Source organism: Vanellus vanellus, assembly GCF_965231255.1.
Source record: "Vanellus vanellus genome assembly, contig: HAP1_SCAFFOLD_57, whole genome shotgun sequence".
Lineage (NCBI taxonomy): Eukaryota > Metazoa > Chordata > Aves > Charadriiformes > Charadriidae > Vanellus > Vanellus vanellus.
In genome coordinates, this window is record NW_028127572.1 from 968970 (window position 1) to 989467 (window position 20498).

The window sequence follows — 20498 nt, forward strand, 5'->3', positions numbered from 1 at the left end:
CTGGAGGAGTCTGGGGTTGCTACCCGGGATTACAGGGACCAAAACCACAGGAAAAATGTCTGTGGGAGACGGCTGGGAGGAATCTCAGATGCATCCCAGAAGATGGAGCATTGTCCAAGGAGAAAAATCATCTCGGGTATCTTCCCTGGAGGAGTCTGGGGTTGCTAACCGGGATCACAGGGCGCTAAAACACCGGAATAAAGACTCAGAGACATACCTGCAAGGAGTCTCGGATGCTTCCCAGAGGATGGAGCATTGTCCAAGCAGAAAAATTATCTCGGGTATCTTCCCTAGAGGAGTCTGGGGTTGCTAGCTGGGATCACAGGGCCCTAAAGCACTGGAGAAAATTCTGCGTGAGACGCCTGGGAGGAGTTCTGGGTAGATCCCGCAGGATGGACCACTGTCAAGAGAGAAAAATCATATTGGGTGTCTTCCCTGGAGGAGTCTGGGGTTGCTACCTGGGATGACAGAACCATGAACCGCGAGAAAAAAGACTCAGGGACATAGCTGCGACAAGTCTCGGATGCATCCCAGAGGATGGAGCATTGTCCAAAGAGAAAAATCATCTCGGGTATCTTCCCTGGAGGAGTCTGGGGTTGCTACCCGGGATTACAGGGACCCAAACCACAGGAAAAATGTCTGTGGGAGATGCCTGGGAGGAATCTCATATGCATCCCAGAAGACGGAGCTTTGTCCAAGGAGAAAAATCATCTCAGGTATCTTCCCTGGAGGAGTCTGGGGTTGCTACCCGGGATCACAGGGCCTCAAACCACCGGAAGAAACACTCAGGGACATACCCGCAAGGAGTCTCGGATGCTTCCCAGAGGATGAAGCATTGTCCAAGGAGAAAAATCATCTCGGGTATCTTCCCTGGAGGAGTCTGGGGTTGCTACCCGGGATTACAGGGAACCAAAACACAGGAAAAATGTCTGCGTGAGACACCTGGGAGGAATCTCAGATGCATCCCAGAAGATGGAGCATTGTCCAAGGAGAAAAATCATCTCGGGTATCTTCCCTGGAGGAGTCTGGGGTTGCTACCCGGGTTTACAGGGACACAAACCACAGGATAAATGTCTGTAAGAGATGCCTGGTAGGAATCTCAGATGCATCCCAGAAGATGGAGCATTGTCCAAGGAGAAAAATCATCTCGGGTATCTTCCCTGGAGGAGTCTGGGGTTGCTACCCGGGATTAAAGGGACCCAAAACACCAGAATAAACACTCATATCTGCAAGGACATACCTGCAAGAAGTCTCGGATGCTTCCCAGAGGATGGAGCATTGTCCAAGGAGAAAAATCATCTCGGGTATCTTTCCTGGAGGAGTCTGGGGTTGCTACCTGGGATGACAGAACCATAAACCGTGAGAAAAAAGACTCAGGGACATAGCTGCGACAAGTCTCGGATGCATCCCAGAGGATGGAGCACTGTCCAAGCAGAAAAATTATCTCGGGTATCTTCCCTGGAGGAGTCTGGGGTTGCTACCCGGGATTACAGGGACCCAAACCACAGGAAAAATGTCTGTGGGAGATGCCTGGGAGGAATCTCATATGCATCCCAGAAGATGGAGCTTTGTCCCAGCAGAAAAATCATCTCGGGTATCTTCCCTGGAGGAGTCTGGTGTTGGTACCCGGGATTACAGGGACCCAAACCACAGGAAAAATGTCTGCGGGAGACGCCTGGGAGGAATCTCAGATGCATCCCAGAAGATGGAGCATTGTCCAAGGAGAAAAATCATCTCGGGTATCTTCCCTGGAGGAGTCTGGGGTTGCTACCCGGGATCACAGGGCCCGAAAACACCGGAATAAAAACTCAGGGACATATCTGCAAGGAGTCTCGGATGCTTCCCAGAGGATGTAGCATTGTCCAAGGAGAAAAATCATCTCGGGTATCTTCCCTGGAGGATTCTGGGCTTGCTACCCGGGTTTACAGGGACCCAAACCACAGGAAAAATGTCTGCGGGAGACGCCTGGGAGGAATCTCAGATGCATCCCAGAAGATGGAGCATTGTCCAAGGAGAAAAATCATCTCGGGTATCTTCCCTGGAGGAGTCTGGGGTTGCTACCCGGGATCACAGGGCCCGAAAACACCGGAATAAAAACTCAGGGACATACCTGCAAGGAGTCTCGGATGCTTCCCAGAGGATGGAGCATTGTCCAAGCAGAAAAATCATCTCGGGTATCTTCCCTGGAGGAGTCTCGGGTTGCTACCCGGGATTACAGGGACCCAAACCACAGGAAAAAAACACTGAGAAACAGAGCTGGGAGGAGTCTCGGGTGCATCCCGCAGGATGGACAATAGTCCAAGGAGAAAAATCATCTCGGGTATATTCCCTGGTGGAGTCTGAGGTTGCTACCCGGGATGACAGGGCCCAAAAGCACCGGAATAAACACTCAGGGACATACCTGCAAGGAGTCTCGGGTGCATCCCAGAGGATGGAGCATTGTCCAAGGAGAAAAATCATCTCGGGTTATCTTCCCTGGAGGAGTCTGGGGTTGCTACCCGGGATTACAGGGACCAAAACCACAGGAAAAAAGTCTGTGGGAGACGGCTGGGAGGAATCTCAGATGCATCCCAGAAGATGGAGCATTGTCCAAGGAGAAAAATCATCTCGGGTATCTTCCCTGGAGGAGTCTGGGGTTGCTAGCCGGGATCACAGGGCCCTAAAGCACTGGAGAAAACTCTGCGGGAGACGCCTGGGAGGAGTTCTGGGTAGATCCCGCAGGATGGACCACTGTCAAGAGAGAAAAATCATATTGGGTGTCTTCCCTGGAGGAGTCTGGGGTTGCTACCTGGGATGACAGAACCATGAACCGCGAGAAAAAAGACTCAGGGACATAGCTGCGACAAGTCTCGGATGCATCCCAGAGGATGGAGCATTGTCCAAAGAGAAAAATCATCTCAGGTATCTTCCCTGGAGGAGTCTGGGGTTGCTACCCGGGATCACAGGGCCCCAAAACACCGGAAGAAACACTCAGGGACATAGCTGCAAGGAGTCTCGGATGCTTCCCAGAGGATGTAGCATTGTCCAAGGAGAAAAATCATCTCGGGTATCTTCCCTGGAGGAGTCTGGGGTTGCTACCCGGGTTTACAGGGACCCAAACCACAGGAAAAATGTCTGCGTGAGACGCCTGGGAGGAATCTCAGATGGATCCCAGAAGATGGAGCATTGTCCAAGGAGAAAAATCATCTCGGGTATCTTCCCTGGAAGAGTGTGGGGTTGCTACCCGGGTTTACAGGGACCCAAACCACAGGATAAATGTCTGTGGGAGATGCCTGGTAGGAATCTCAGATGCATCCCAGAAGATGGAGCATTGTCCAAGGAGAAAAATCATCTCGGGTATCTTCCCTGGAGGAGTCTGGGGTTGCTACCCGGGATCACAGGGCCCGAAAACACCGGAATAAAAACTCAGGGACATACCTGCAAGGAGTCTCGGATGCTTCCCAGAGGATGGAGCATTGTCCAAGGAGAAAAATCATCTCGGGTATCTTCCCTGGAGGATTCTGGGTTTGCTACCCGGGTTTACAGGGACCCAAACCACAGGAAAAATGTCTGCGGGAGACGCCTGGGAGGAATCTCAGATGCATCCCAGAAGATGGAGCATTGTCCAAGGAGAAAAATCATCTCGGGTATCTTCCCTGGAGGAGTCTGGGGTTGCTACCCGGGATTACAAGGACCCAAACCACAGGAAAAAAACACTGAGAAACAGAGCTGGGAGGAGTCTCGGGTGCATCCCGCAGGATGGACAATAGTCCAAGGAGAAAAATCATCTCGGGTATCTTCCCTGGTGGAGTCTGAGGTTGCTACCCGGGATGACAGGGCCCAAAAGCACCGGAATAAACACTCAGGGACATAGCTGCAAGGAGTCTCGGATGCTTCCCAGAGGATGGAGCATTGTCCAAGGAGAAAAATCATCTCGGGTTATCTTCCCTGGAGGAGTCTGGGGTTGCTACCCGGGATTACAGGGACCCTAACCACAGGAAAAATGTCTGTGGGAGACGGCTGGGAGGAATCTCAGATGCATCCCAGAAGATGGAGCATTGTCCAAGCAGAAAAATCATCTCGGGTATCTTCCCTGGAGGAGTCTGGGGTTGCTACCCGGGATCACAGGGCGCTAAAGCACTGGAGAAAACTCTGCGGGAGACGCCTGGGAGGAATTCTGGGTAGATCCTGCAGGATGGACCACTGTCAAGAGAGAAAAATCATATTGGGTGTCTTCCCTGGAGGAGTCTGGGGTTGCTACCTGGGATGACAGAACCATGAACCGCGAGAAAAAAGACTCAGGGACACAGCTGCGACAAGTCTCGGATGCATCCCAGAGGATGGAGCACTGTCCAAAGAGAAAAATCATCTCGGGTATCTTCCCTGGAGGAGTCTGGGGTTGCTACCCGGGATTACAGGGACCCAAACCACAGGAAAAATGGCTGCGGGAGATGTCTGGGAGGAATCTCAGATGCATCCCAAAAGATGGAGCATTGTACAAGGAGAAAAATCATCTCGGGTATCTTCCCTGGAGGAGTCTGGGGTTGCTACCCGGGATCACAGGGACCCAAAACACCGGAGAAAACTCTGCGGGAGACTCCTGGGAGGAGTTCTGGATAGATCCCGCAGTATGGACCACTGTCAAGAGAGAAAAATCATATTGGGTGTCTTACCTGGAGGAGTCTGGGGTTGCTACCCGGGATGACAGGGCCCAAAAGCACCGGAATAAACACAGGGACAAAGCTGCAAGGAGTCTCGGATGCTTCCCAGAGGATGTAGCATTGTCCAAGGAGAAAAATCATATCGGGTATCTTCCCTGGAGGAGTCTGGGGTTGCTACCCGGGATTACAGGGACCCAAACCACAGGAAAAATGTCTGTGGGAGATGCCTGGGAGGAATCTCATATGCATCCCAGAAGATGGAGCTTTGTCCAAGGAGAAAAATCATCTCGGGTATCTTCCCTGGAGGACTCTGGGGTTGCTACCCAGGATCACAGGGCCCCAAACCACAGGAAAAATGTTTGCAAGAGACGCCTGGGAGGAATCTCAGATGCATCCCAGAAGATGGAGCATTGTCCAAGGAGAAAAATCATCTCGGGTATCTTCCCTGGAGGAGTCTGGGGTTGCTACCCGGGATGACAGGGCCCAAAAGCACCGGAATAAACACACATATCTGCAAGGACACACCTGCAAGAAGTCTCGGATGCTTCCCAGAGGATGGAGCATTGTCCAAGGAGAAAAATCATCTCGGGTATCTTTCCTGGAGGAGTCTGGGGTTGCGACCTGGGATGACAGAACCATAAACCGTGAGAAAAAAGACTCAGGGACATAGCTGCGACAAGTCTCGGATGCATCCGTGAGGATGGAGCATTGTCCAAGCAGAAAAATTATCTCGGGTATGTTCCCTAGAGGAGTCTGGGGTTGCTACCCGGGATTACAGGGACCCAAACCACAGGAAAAATGTCTGCGGGAGATGCCTGGGAGGAATCTCATATGCATCCCAGAAGATGGAGCTTTGTCCCAGCAGAAAAATCATCTTGGGTATCTTCCCTGGAGGAGTCTGGTGTTGGTACCCGGGATTACAGGGACCCAAACCACAGGAAAAATGTCTGCGGGAGACGCCTGGGAGGAATCTCAGATGCATCCCAGAAGATGGAGCATTGTCCAAGGAGAAAAATCATCTCGGGTATCTTCCCTGGAGGAGTCTGGGGTTGATACCCGGGATCTCAGAGCCCGAAAACACCGGAATAAAAACTCAGGGACACACCTGCAAGGAGTCTCGGATGCTTCCCAGAGGATGTAGCATTGTCCAAGGAGAAAAATCATCTCGGGTATCTTCCCTGGAGGATTCTGGGGTTGCTACCCGGGTTTACAGGGACCCAAACCACAGGAAAAATGTCTGCGGGAGACGCCTGGGAGGAATCTCAGATGCATCCCAGAAGATGGAGCATTGTCCAAGGAGAAAAATCATCTCGGGTATCTTCCCTGGAGGAGTCTGGGGTTGCTACCCGGGATCACAGGGCCCGAAAACACTGGAATAAACACTCAGGGACACACCTGCAAGGAGTCTCGGATGCTTCCCAGAAGATGGAGCATTGTCCAAGCAGAAAAATCATCTCGGGTATCTTCCCTGGAGGAGTCTGGGGTTGCTACCCGGGATTACAGGGACCCAAACCACAGGAAAAAAACACTGAGAAACAGAGCTGGGAGGAGTCTCGGGTGCATCCCGCAGGATGGACAATAGTCCAAGGAAAAAAATCATCTCGGGTATCTTCCCTGGTGGAGTCTGAGGTTGCTACCCGGGATGACAGGGCCCAAAAGCACCGGAATAAACACTCAGGGACATAGCTGCAAGGACTCTCGGATGCATCCCAGAGGATGGAGCATTGTCCAAGGAGAAAAATCATCTCGGGTATCTTCCCTGGAGGAGTCTGGGGTTGCTACCCGGGATTACAGGGACCAAAACCACAGGAAAAATGTCTGTGGGAGACGGCTGGGAGGAATCTCAGATGCATCCCAGAAGATGGAGCATTGTCCAAGGAGAAAAATCATCTCGGGTATCTTCCCTGGAGGAGTCTGGGGTTGCTACCCGGGATCACAGGGCGCTAAAACACCGGAATAAAGACTCAGAGACATACCTGCAAGGAGTCTCGGATGCTTCCCAGAGGATGGAGCATTGTCCAAGCAGAAAAATTATCTCGGGTATCTTCCCTAGAGGAGTCTGGGGTTGCTAGCCGGGATCACAGGGCCCTAAAGCACCGGAATAAACACTCAGGGACAAAGCTGCAAGGAGTCTTGGATGCTTCCCAGAGGATGGAGCATTGTCCAAGCAGAGAAATCATCTCGGGTACCTTCCCTGGAGGAGTCTGGGGTTCCTATCTGGGATCACAGGGCCCTAAAGCACTGGAGAAAAGTCTGCTGGAGACGCCTGAAAGGAGTTCTGGGTAGATCCCGCAGGACTGACCATGGTCAAGAGAGAAAAATCATATTGGGTGTCTTCCCTGGAGGAGTCTGGGGTTGCTACCTGGGATGACAGAACCAGGAACCGCGAGAAAAAAGACTCAGGGACATAGCTGCGACAAGTCTCGGATGCATCCCAGAGGATGGAGCATTGTCCAAGGAGAAAAATCATCTCGGGTATCTTCCCTGGCGGAGTCTGGGGTTGCTACCCGGGATCACAGGGCCCCAAAACACCGGAATAAACACTCAGGGACATACCTGCAAGGAGTCTCGGATGCTTCCAAGAGGATGGAGCATTGTCCAAGGAGAAAAATCATCTCTGGTATCTTCCTTGGAGGAGTCTGGGGTTGCTACCCGGGATTACAGGGACCCAAACCACAGGAAAAATGTCTGTGGGAGATGCCTGGGAGGAATCTCATATGCATCCCAGAAGATGGAGCTTTGTCCAAGGAGAAAAATCATCTCGGATATCTTCCCTGGAGGAGTCTGGGGTTGCTACCCGGGATTACAGGGACCAAAACCACAGGAAAAATGTCTGCGGGAGACACCTGGGAGGAATCTCAGATGCATCCCAGAAGATGGAGCATTGTCCAAGGAGAAAAGTCATCTCGGGTATCTTCCCTGGAGGAGTCTGGGGTTGCTACCCGGGATCACAGGGCCCCAAAACATCGGAGAAAACTTTGCGGGAGACTCCTGGCAGGAGTTCTGGATAGATCCCGCAGGATGGACCACTGTCAAGAGAGAAAAATCATATTGGGTGTCTTCCCTGGAGGAGTCTGGGGTTGCTACCCGGGATCAGAGGGCCCGAAAATACGGGAATAAACACTCAGGGACATACCTGCAAGGAGTCTCGGATGCTTCCCAGAGGATGGAGCATTGTACAAGGAGAAAAATCATCTCGGGTATCTTCCCTGGAGGAGTCTGGGGTTGCTACCCGGGTTTACAGGGACCCAAACCACAGGAGAAATGTCTGCGTGACACGCCTGGGAGGAATCTCAGATGCATCCCAGAAGATGGAGCATTGTCCCAGGAGAAAAATCATCTCGGGTATCTTCCCTGGAGGAGTCTGGGGTTGCTACCCGGGATTACAGGGACCAAAACCACAGGAAAAATGTCTGCGGGAGACGCCTGGGAGGAATCTCAGATGCATCCCAGAAGATGGAGCATTGTCCAAGGAGAAAAATCATCTCGGGTATCTTCCCTGGAGGAGTCTGGGGTTGATACCCGGGATCTCAGAGCCCGAAAACACCGGAATAAAAACTCAGGGACACACCTGCAAGGAGTCTCGGATGCTTCCCAGAGGATGTAGCATTGTCCAAGGAGAAAAATCATCTCGGGTATCTTCCCTGGAGGATTCTGGGGTTGCTACCCGGGTTTACAGGGACCCAAACCACAGGAAAAATGTCTGCGGGAGACGCCTGGGAGGAATCTCAGATGCATCCCAGAAGATGGAGCATTGTCCAAGGAGAAAAATCATCTCGGGTATCTTCCCTGGAGGAGTCTGGGGTTGCTACCCGGGATCACAGGGCCCGAAAACACTGGAATAAACACTCAGGGACACACCTGCAAGGAGTCTCGGATGCTTCCCAGAAGATGGAGCATTGTCCAAGCAGAAAAATCATCTCGGGTATCTTCCCTGGAGGAGTCTGGGGTTGCTACCCGGGATTACAGGGACCCAAACCACAGGAAAAAAACACTGAGAAACAGAGCTGGGAGGAGTCTCGGGTGCATCCCGCAGGATGGACAATAGTCCAAGGAGAAAAATCATCTCGGGTATCTTCCCTGGTGGAGTCTGAGGTTGCTACCCGGGATGACAGGGCCCAAAAGCACCGGAATAAACACTCAGGGACATAGCTGCAAGGACTCTCGGATGCATCCCAGAGGATGGAGCATTGTCCAAGGAGAAAAATCATCTCGGGTTATCTTCCCTGGAGGAGTCTGGGGTTGCTACCCGGGATTACAGGGACCAAAACCACAGGAAAAATGTCTGTGGGAGACGGCTGGGAGGAATCTCAGATGCATCCCAGAAGATGGAGCATTTTCCAAGGAGAAAAATCATCTCGGGTATCTTCCCTGGAGGAGTCTGGGGTTGCTACCCGGGATCACAGGGCGCTAAAACACCGGAATAAAGACTCAGAGACATACCTGCAAGGAGTCTCGGATGCTTCCCAGAGGATGGAGCATTGTCCAAGCAGAAAAATTATCTCGGGTATCTTCCCTAGAGGAGTCTGGGGTTGCTAGCCGGGATCACAGGGCCCTAAAGCACCGGAATAAACACTCAGGGACAAAGCTGCAAGGAGTCTTGGATGCTTCCCAGAGGATGGAGCATTGTCCAAGCAGAAAAATCATCTCGGGTACCTTCCCTGGAGGAGTCTGGGGTTCCTATCTGGGATCACAGGGCCCTAAAGCACTGGAGAAAAGTCTGCTGGAGACGCCTGGGAGGAGTTCTGGGTAGATCCCGCAGGACTGACCACTGTCAAGAGAGAAAAATCATATTGGGTGTCTTCCCTGGAGGAGTCTGGGGTTGCTACCTGGGATGACAGAACCAGGAACCGCGAGAAAAAAGACTCAGGGACATAGCTGCGACAAGTCTCGGATGCATCCCAGAGGATGGAGCATTGTCCAAGGAGAAAAATCATCTCGGGTATCTTCCCTGGCGGAGTCTGGGGTTGCTACCCGGGATCACAGGGCCCCAAAACACCGGAATAAACACTCAGGGACATACCTGCAAGGAGTCTCGGATGCTTCCAAGAGGATGGAGCATTGTCCAAGGAGAAAAATCATCTCTGGTATCTTCCTTGGAGGAGTCTGGGGTTGCTACCCGGGATTACAGGGACCCAAACCACAGGAAAAATGTCTGTGGGAGATGCCTGGGAGGAATCTCATATGCATCCCAGAAGATGGAGCTTTGTCCAAGGAGAAAAATCATCTCGGATATCTTCCCTGGAGGAGTCTGGGGTTGCTACCCGGGATTACAGGGACCAAAACCACAGGAAAAATGTCTGCGGGAGACACCTGGGAGGAATCTCAGATGCATCCCAGAAGATGGAGCATTGTCCAAGGAGAAAAGTCATCTCGGGTATCTTCCCTGGAGGAGTCTGGGGTTGCTACCCGGGATCACAGGGCCCCAAAACATCGGAGAAAACTTTGCGGGAGACTCCTGGCAGGAGTTCTGGATAGATCCCGCAGGATGGACCACTGTCAAGAGAGAAAAATCATATTGGGTGTCTTCCCTGGAGGAGTCTGGGGTTGCTACCCGGGATCAGAGGGCCCGAAAATACGGGAATAAACACTCAGGGACATACCTGCAAGGAGTCTCGGATGCTTCCCAGAGGATGGAGCATTGTACAAGGAGAAAAATCATCTCGGGTATCTTCCCTGGAGGAGTCTGGGGTTGCTACCCGGGTTTACAGGGACCCAAACCACAGGAGAAATGTCTGCGTGAGACGCCTGGGAGGAATCTCAGATGCATCCCAGAAGATGGAGCATTGTCCCAGGAGAAAAATCATCTCGGGTATCTTCCCTGGAGGAGTCTGGGGTTGCTACCCGGGATCACAGGGCCCAAAAGCACCGGAATAAACACTCAGGGACATACCTGCAAGGAGTCTCGGATGCTTCCCAGAGGATGGAGCATTGTCCAAGCAGAAAAATTATCTCGGGTATCTTCCTTGGAAGAGTCTGGGGTTGCTACCCAGGATCACAGGGCCCTAAAGCACTGGAGAAAACTCTGCGGGAGACGCCTGGGAGGAATTCTGGGTAGATCCCGCAGGATGGACCACTGTCAAGAGAGAAAAATCATATTGGGTGTCTTCCCTGGAGGAGTCTGGGGTTGCTACCCGGGATTACAGGGATGCAAACCACCGGAATAAAGACTCAGGGACATACCTACAAGGAGTCTCGGTTGCTTCCCAGAGGATGGAGCATTGTCCAAGCAGAAAAATCATCTTGGGTATCTTCCCTGGAGGAATCTGGGGTTGCTACCCGGGATTACAGGGACCCAAACCACCGGAATAAAGACTCAGGGACATACCTGCAAGGAGTCTCGGATGTTTCCCAGAGGATGGAGCATTGTCCAAGGAGAAAAATCATCTCGGGTATCTTTCCTGGAGGAGTCTGGGGTTGCTACCCGGGATTACAGGGACCCAAACCACAGGAAAAATGTCTGTGGGAGATGCCTGGGAGGAATCTCATATGCATTCCAGAAGATGGAGCTTTGTCCCAGGAAAAAAATCATCTCGGGTATCTTCCCTGGAGGAGTCTGGGGTTGCTACCCGGGATTACAGGGAACCAAACCACAGGAAAAATGTCTGCGGGAGACGCCTGGGAGGAATCTCAGATGCATCCCAGAAGATGGAGCATTGTCCAAGGAGAAAAATCATCTCGGGTATCTTCCCTGGAGGAGTCTGGGGTTGCTACCCGGGATCACAGGGCCCCAAAACACCGGAATAAACACTCAGGGAAATACCTGCAAGGAGTCTCGGATGCTTCCCAGAGGATGGAGCTTTGTCCAAGGACAAAAATCATCTCGGGTATCTTCCCTGGAGGAGTCTGGGGTTGCCACCCGGGATTACAGGGACCCAAACCACAGGAAAAATGTCTGTGGGAGATGCCTGGGAGGAATCTCATATGCATCCCACAAGATGGAGCTTTGTCCCAGGAGAAAAATTACATCGGGTATCTTCCCTGGAAGAGTCTGGGGTTGCTACCCGGGATTACAGGGATGCAAACCACCGGAATAAAGACTCAGGGACATACCTACAAGGAGTCTCGGTTGCTTCCCAGAGGATGGAGCATTGTCCAAGCAGAAAAATCATCTTGGGTATCTTCCCTGGAGGAATCTGGGGTTGCTACCCGGGATTACAGGGACCCAAACCACCGGAATAAAGACTCAGGGACATACCTGCAAGGAGTCTCGGATGTTTCCCAGAGGATGGAGCATTGTCCAAGGAGAAAAATCATCTCGGGTATCTTCCCTGGAGGAGTCTGGGGTTGCTACCCGGGATTACAGGAACACAAACCACCGGAATAAAGACTCAGGGATATACCTGCAAGGAGTCTCGGATGCTTCCCAGAGGATGGACCATTGTCCAAAGAGAAAAATCATCTCGGGTATCTTCCCTGGAGGAGTCTGGGATTGCTACCCGGGATCACAGGGCCCTAAACCCCGGGAAGAAAACACTCAGAAACAGAGCTGGGAGGTGTCTCGGGTGCATCCCGCAGGATGGACAATAGTCCAAGGAGAAAAATCAACTTGGGTATCTTCCACGGAGGAGTCTGGCATTGCTACCCGGGATCACAGGGCCCAAAAGCACCAGAATAAACACTCAGGGACAAAGCTGCAAGGAGTCTTGGATGCTTCCCAGAGGATGGAGCATTGTCCAAGCAGAAAAATCATCTCGGGTACCTTCCCTGGAGGAGTCTGGGGTTCCTATCTGGGATCACAGGGCCCTAAAGAACTGGAGAAAACTCTGCGGGAGACGCCTGGGAGGAGTTCTGGGTAGATCCCGCAGGACTGACCACTGTCAAGAGAGAAAAATCATATTGGGTGTCTTCCCTGGAGGAGTCTGGGGTTGCTACCTGGGATGACAGAACCATAAACAGCGAGAAAAAAGACTCAGGGACATAGCTGTGACAAGTCTCGGATGCATCCCAGAGGATGGAGCATTGTCCAAGGAGAAAAATCATCCCGGATATCGTTCCTGGAGGAGTCTGGGGTTGCAACCCGGGATCAGAGGGCCCCAAAACACCGGAATAAACACTAAGGGACATACCTGCAAGGAGTCTCAGATGCTTCCCAGAGGATGGAGCATTGTACAAGGAGAAAAATCATCTCGGGTATCTTTCCTGGAGGAGTCTGGGGTTGCTACCCGGGATTACAGGGACCCAAACCACAGGAAAAATGTCTGTGGGAGATGCCTGGGAGGAATCTCAGATGCATCCCAGAAGATGGAGCTTTGTCCCAGGAAAAAAATCATCTCGGGTATCTTCCCTGGAGGAGTCTGGGGTTGCTACCCGGGATTACAGGGAACCAAACCACAGGAAAAATGTCTGCGGGAGACGCCTGGGAGGAATCTCAGATGCATCCCAGAGGATGGAGCATTGTCCAAAGAGAAAAATAATCTCGGGTATCTTCCCTGGAGGAGTCTGGGGTTGCTACCCGGGATTACAGGGACCAAAACCACAGGAAAAATGTCTGCGGGAGACACCTGGGAGGAACCTCAGATGCATCCCAGAAGATGGAGCATTGTCCAAGGAGAAAAATCATCTCGGGTATCTTCCCTGGAGGAGTCTGGGGTTGCTACCCGGGATCACAGGGCCCCAAAACACCGGAATAAACACTCAGGGAAATACCTGCAAGGAGTCTCGGATGCTTCCCAGAGGATGGAGCTTTGTCCAAGGACAAAAATCATCTCGGGTATCTTCCCTTGAGGAGTCTGGGGTTGCCACCCGGGATTACAGGGACCCAAACCACAGGAAAAATGTCTGTGGGAGATGCCTGGGAGGAATCTCATATGCATCCCACAAGATGGAGCTTTGTCCCAGGAGAAAAATTACATCGGGTATCTTCCCTGGAGGAGTCTGGGGTTGCTACCCGGGATTACAGGAACACAAACCACCGGAATAAAGACTCAGGGATATACCTGCAAGGAGTCTCGGATGCTTCCCAGAGGATGGACCATTGTCCAAAGAGAAAAATCATCTCGGGTATCTTCCCTGGAGGAGTCTGGGATTGCTACCCGGGATCACAGGGCGCTAAACTACCGGAAGAAAACACTCAGAAACAGAGCTGGAAGGAGTCTCGGGTGCATCCCGCAGGATGGACAATAGTCCAAGGAGAAAAATCAACTTCGGTATGTTCCCTGGAGGAGTCTGGGGTTGCTACCCGGGATCACAGGGCCCTAAACCCCGGGAAGAAAACACTCAGAAACAGAGCTGGGAGGTGTCTCGGGTGCATCCCGCAGGATGGACAATAGTCCAAGGAGAAAAATCAACTTGGGTATCTTCCACGGAGGAGTCTGGCATTGCTACCCGGGATCACAGGGCCCAAAAGCACCAGAATAAACACTCAGGGACAAAGCTGCAAGGAGTCTTGGATGCTTCCCAGAGGATGGAGCATTGTCCAAGCAGAAAAATCATCTCGGGTACCTTCCCTGGAGGAGTCTGGGGTTCCTATCTGGGATCACAGGGCCCTAAAGAACTGGAGAAAACTCTGCGGGAGACGCCTGGGAGGAGTTCTGGGTAGATCCCGCAGGACTGACCACTGTCAAGAGAGAAAAATCATATTGGGTGTCTTCCCTGGAGGAGTCTGGGGTTGCTACCTGGGATGACAGAACCATAAACAGCGAGAAAAAAGACTCAGGGACATAGCTGTGACAAGTCTCGGATGCATCCCAGAGGATGGAGCATTGTCCAAGGAGAAAAATCATCCCGGATATCGTTCCTGGAGGAGTCTGGGGTTGCAACCCGGGATCAGAGGGCCCCAAAACACCGGAATAAACACTCAGGGACATACCTGCAAGGAGTCTCAGATGCTTCCCAGAGGATGGAGCATTGTACAAGGAGAAAAATCATCTCGGGTATCTTTCCTGGAGGAGTCTGGGGTTGCTACCCGGGATTACAGGGACCCAAACCACAGGAAAAATGTCTGTGGGAGATGCCTGGGAGGAATCTCAGATGCATCCCAGAAGATGGAGCTTTGTCCCAGGAAAAAAATCATCTCGGGTATCTTCCCTGGAGGAGTCTGGGGTTGCTACCCGGGATTACAGGGAACCAAACCACAGGAAAAATGTCTGCGGGAGACGCCTGGGAGGAATCTCAGATGCATCCCAGAGGATGGAGCATTGTCCAAAGAGAAAAATAATCTCGGGTATCTTCCCTGGAGGAGTCTGGGGTTGCTACCCGGGATTACAGGGACCCAAATCACAGGAAAAATGTCTGTGGGAGATGCCTGGGAGGAATCTCATATGCATCCCAGAAGATGGAGCTTTGTCCAAGGAGAAAAATCATCTCGGATATATTCCCTGGAGGAGTCTGGGGTTGCTACCCGGGATTACAGGGACCAAAACCATAGGAAAAATGTCTGCGGAGACGCCTGGGAGGAATCTCAGATGCATCCCAGAAGATGGAGCATTGTCCAAGGAGAAAAGTCATCTCGGGTATCTTCCCTGGAGGAGTCTGGGGTTGCTACCCGGGATCACAGGGCCCCAAAACACCGGAGAAAACTCTGCGGGAGACTCCTGGGAGGAGTTCTGGATAGATCCCGCAGTATGGACAACTGTCAAGAGAGAAAAATCATATTGGGTGTCTTCCCTGGAGGAGTCTGGGGTTGCTAACTGGGATCAGAGGGCCCGAAAACACCGGAATAAACACTCAGGGACATACCTGCAAGGAGTCTCGGATGCTTCCCAGAGGATGTAGCATTGTCCAAGGAGAAAAATCATCTCGGGTATCTTCCCTGGAGGAGTCTGGTGTTGCTACCCGGGATTACAGGGACCCAAACCACAGGAAAAATGTCTGCGGGAGACGCCTGGGAGGAATCTCAGATGCATCCCAGAAGATGGAGCATTGTCCAAGGAGAAAAATCATCTCGGGTATCTTCCCTGGAGGAGTCTGGGGTTGCTACCCGGGATCACAGGGCCCCAAAACACCGGAATAAACACTCAGTGACATACCTGCAAGGAGCCTCGGATGCTTCCCAGAGGATGGAGCATTGTCCAAGGAGAAAAATTATCTCGGGTATCTTCCACGGAGGAGTCTGGGGTTGCTACCCGGGATCACAGGGCCTAAAAGCACCGGAATAAACACTCAGGGACAAAGCTGCAAGGAGTCTTGGATGCTTCCCAGAGGATGGAGCATTGTCCAAGCAGAAAAATCATCTCGGGTACCTTCCCTGGAGGAGTCTGGGGTTGCTACCCGGGATCACAGGGCCCTAAAGCACTGGAGAAAAGTCTGCGGGAGACGCCTGGGAGGAATCTCAGATGCATCCCAGAAGATGGAGCATTGTCCAAGGAGAAAAATCATCTTGGGTATCTTCCCTGGAGGAGTCTGGGGTTGCTACCCGGGATTACAGGGACCCAAACCACAGGAAAAATGTCTGTGGGAGATGCCTGGGAGGAATCTCATATGCATCCCAGAAGATGGAGCTTTGTCCAAGGAGAAAAATCATCTCGGATATCTTCCCTGGAGGAGTCTGGGGTTGCTACCCGGGATTACAGGGACCAAAACCACAGGAAAAATTTCTGCGGGAGACGCCTGGGAGGAATCTCAGATGCATCCCAGAAGATGGAGCATTGTCCAAGGAGAAAAGTCATCTCGGGTATCTTCCCTGGAGGAGTCTGGGGTTGCTACCCGGGATCACAGGGCCCCAAAACACCGGAGAAAACTCTGCGGGAGACTCCTGGGAGGAGTTCTGGATAGATCCCGCAGTATGGACCACTGTCAAGAGAGAAAAATCATATTGGGTGTCTTCCCTGGAGGAGTCTGGGGTTGCTACCCGGGATCACAGGGCCCCAAACCACCGGAATAAAGACTCAGGGACATACCTGCAAGGAGTCTCGGATTCTTCCCAGAGGATGTAGCATTGTCCAAGGAGAAAAATCATCTCGGGTATCTTCTCTGGAGGAGTCTGGGGTTGCTACCCGGGTTTACAGGGACCCAAACCACAGGAGAAATGTCTGCGGGAGACGCCTGGGAGGAATCTCAGATGCATCCCAGAAGATGGAGCATTGTCCAAGGAGAAAAATCATCTCGGGTATCTTCCCTGGAGGAGTCTGGTGTTGCTACCCGGGATTAAGGGGACCCAAAACACCGGAATAAACACTCATACCTGCAAGGACATACCTGCAAGAAGTCTCGGATGCTTCCCAGTGGATGGACCATTGTCCAAAGAGAAAAATCATCTCGGGTATCTTCCCTGGAGGAGTCTGGGGTTGCTACCCGGGATCAGAGGGTCCGAAAACACCGGAATAAACACTCAGGTACATACCTGCAAGGACTCTCGGATGCTTCCCAGAGGATGTAGCATTGTCCAAGGAGAAAAATCATCTCGGGTATCTTCCCTGGAGGAGTCTGGGGTTGCTACCCGGGTTTACAGGGACCCAAACCACAGGATAAATGTCTGTGGGAGATGCCTGGGAGGAATCTCAGATGCATCCCAGAAGATGGAGCATTGTCCAAGGAGAAAAATCATCTCGGGTATCTTCCCTGGAGGAGTCTGGGGTTGCTACCCGGGATCACAGGGACCCAAAACACAGGAATAAACACTCATATCTGCAAGGACATACCTGCAAGGAGTCTCGGATGCTTCCCAGAGGATGGAGCATTGTCCAAGGAGAAAAATCATCTCGGGTATCTTCCCTGGAGGACTCTGGGGTTGCTACCCGGGATCACAGGGCCCCAAATCACAGGAAAAATGTTTGCAAGAGACGCCTGGGAGGAATCTCAGATGCATCCCAGAAGATGGAGCATTGTCCAAGGAGAAAAATCATCTCGGGTATCTTCCCTGGAGGAGTCTGGGGTTGCTACCCGGGATGACAGGGCCCAAAAGCACCGGAATAAACACACATATCTGCAAGGACATACCTGCAAGAAGTCTCGGATGCTTCCCAGAGGATGGAGCATTGTCCAAGGAGAAAAATCATCTCGGGTATCTTTCCTGGAGGAGTCTGGGGTTGCGACCTGGGATGACAGAACCATAAACCGTGAGAAAAAAGACTCAGGGACATAGCTGCGACAAGTCTCGGATGCATCCCAGAGGATGGAGCATTGTCCAAGCAGAAAAATTATCTCGGGTATGTTCCCTAGAGGAGTCTGGGGTTGCTACCCGGGATTACAGGGACCCAAACCACAGGAAAAATGTCTGCGGGAGATGCCTGGGAGGAATCTCATATGCATCCCAGAAGATGGAGCTTTGTCCCAGCAGAAAAATCATCTCGGGTATCTTCCCTGGAGGAGTCTGGTGTTGGTACCCGGGATTACAGGGACACAAACCACAGGAAAAATGTCTGCGGGAGACGCCTGGGAGGAATCTCAGATGCATCCCAGAAGATGGAGCATTATCCAAGGAGAAAAATCATCTCGGGTATCTTCCCTGGACGAGTCTGGGGTTGCTACCCGGGATCACAGAGCCCGAAAACACCGAAATAAAAACTCAGGGACACACCTGCAAGGAGTCTCGGATGCTTCCCAGAGGATGTAGCATTGTCCAAGGAGAAAAATCATCTCGGGTATCTTCCCTGGAGGATTCTGGGGTTGCTACCCGGGTTTACAGGGACCCAAACCACAGGAAAAATGTCTGCGGGAGACGCCTGGGAGGAATCTCAGATGCATCCCAGAAGATGGAGCATTGTCCAAGGAGAAAAATCATCTTGGGTATCTTCCCTGGAGGAGTCTGGGGTTGCTACCCGGGATCACAGGGCCCGAAAACACTGGAATAAACACTCAGGGACACACCTGCAAGGAGTCTCGGATGCTTCCCAGAGGATGGAGCATTGTCCAAGCAGAAAAATCATCTCGGGTTATCTTCCCTGGAGGAGTCTGGGGTTGCTACCCGGGATTACAGGGACCCAAACCACAGGAAAAAAACACTGAGAAACAGAGCTGGGAGGAGTCTCGGGTGCATCCCGCAGGATGGACAATAGTCCAAGGAGAAAAATCATCTCGGGTATCTTCCCTGGTGGAGTCTGAGGTTGCTACCCGGGATGACAGGGCCCAAAAGCACCGGAATAAACACTCAGGGACATACCTGCAAGGAGTCTCGGATGCATCCCAGAGGATGGAGCATTGTCCAAGGAGAAAAATCATCTCGGGTTATCTTCCCTGGAGGAGTCTGGGGTTGCTACCCGGGATTACAGGGACCCAAACCACAGGAAAAATGTCTGCGTGAGACGCCTGGGAGGAATCTCAGATGCATCCCAGAAGATGGAGCATTGTCCAAGGAGAAAAATCATCTCGGGTATCCTCCCTGGAGGAGTCTGGGGTTGCTACCCGGGATCACAGGGCGCTAAAGCACCGGAATAAAGACTCAGAGACATACCTGCAAGGAGTCTCGGATGCTTCCCAGAGGATGGAGCATTGTCCAAGCAGAAAAATTATCTCGGGTATCTTCCCTAGGGGAGTCTGGGGTTGCTAGCCGGGATCACAGGGCCCTAAAGCACTGGAGAAAACTCTGCGGGAGACGCCTGGGAGGAGTTCTGAGTAGATCCCGCAGGATGGACCACTGTCAAGAGAGAAAAATCATATTGGGTGTCTTCCCTGGAGGAGTCTGGGGTTGCTACCTGGGATGACAGAACCATGAACCGCGAGAAAAAAGACTCAGGGACATAGCTGCGACAAGTCTCGGATGCATCCCAGAGGATGGAGCATTGTCCAAGGAGAAAAATCATCTCGGGTATCTTCCCTGGCGGAGTCTGGGGTTGCTACCCAGGATCACAGGGCCCCAAAACACCGGAATAAACACTCAGGGACATACCTGCAAGGAGTCTCGGATGCTTCCAAGAGGATGGAGCATTGTCCAAGGAGAAAAATCATCTCTGGTATCTTCCTTGGAGGAGTCTGGGGTTGCTACCCGGGATTACAGGGACCCAAACCACAGGAAAAATGTCTGTGGGAGATGCCTGGGAGGAATCTCATATGCATCCCAGAAGATGGAGCTTTGTCCAAGGAGAAAAATCATCTCGGATATCTTCCCTGGAGGAGTCTGGGGTTGCTACCCGGGATTACAGGGACAAAACCACAGGAAAAATGTCTGCGGGAGACACCTGGGAGGAATCTCAGATGCATCCCAGAAGATGGAGCATTGTCCAAGGAGAAAAGTCATCTCGGGTATCTTCCCTGGAGGAGTCTGGGGTTGCTACCCGGGATCACAGGGCCCCAAAACACCGGAGAAAACTTTGCGGGAGACTCCTGGGAGGAGTTCTGGATAGATCCCGCAGGATGGACCACTGTCAAGAGAGAAAAATCATATTGGGTGTCTTCCCTGGAGGAGTCTGGGGTTGCTACCCTGGATCACAGGGCCCCAAAACACCGGAATAAAAACTCAGGGACATACCTGCAAGGAGTCTCGGATGCTTCCCAGAGGATGGAGCATTGTCCAAGCAGAAAAATTATCTCGGGTATCTTCCTTGGAAGAGTCTGGGGTTGCTACCCGGGATCACAGGGCCCTAAAGCACTGGAGAAAACTCTGCGGGAGACGCCTGGGAGGAATTCTGGGTAGATCCCGCAGGATGGACCACTGTCAAGAGAGAAAAATCATATTGGGTGTCTTCCCTGGAGGAGTCTGGGGTTGCTACCTGGGATGACAGAACCGTAAACCGTGAGAAAAAAGACTCAGGGACATAGCTGCGACAAGTCTCGGATGCTTCCCAGAGCATGGAGCATTGTCCAAGGAGAAAAATCATCTTGGGTATCTTCCCTGGAGGAGTCTGGGGTTGCTACCCGGGATTACAGGGACCCAAACCACCGGAATAAAGACTCAGGGACATACCTGCAAGGAGTCTCGGATGCTTCCCAGAGGATGGAGCATTGTCCAAGCAGAAAAATCATCTCGGGTTATCTTCCCTG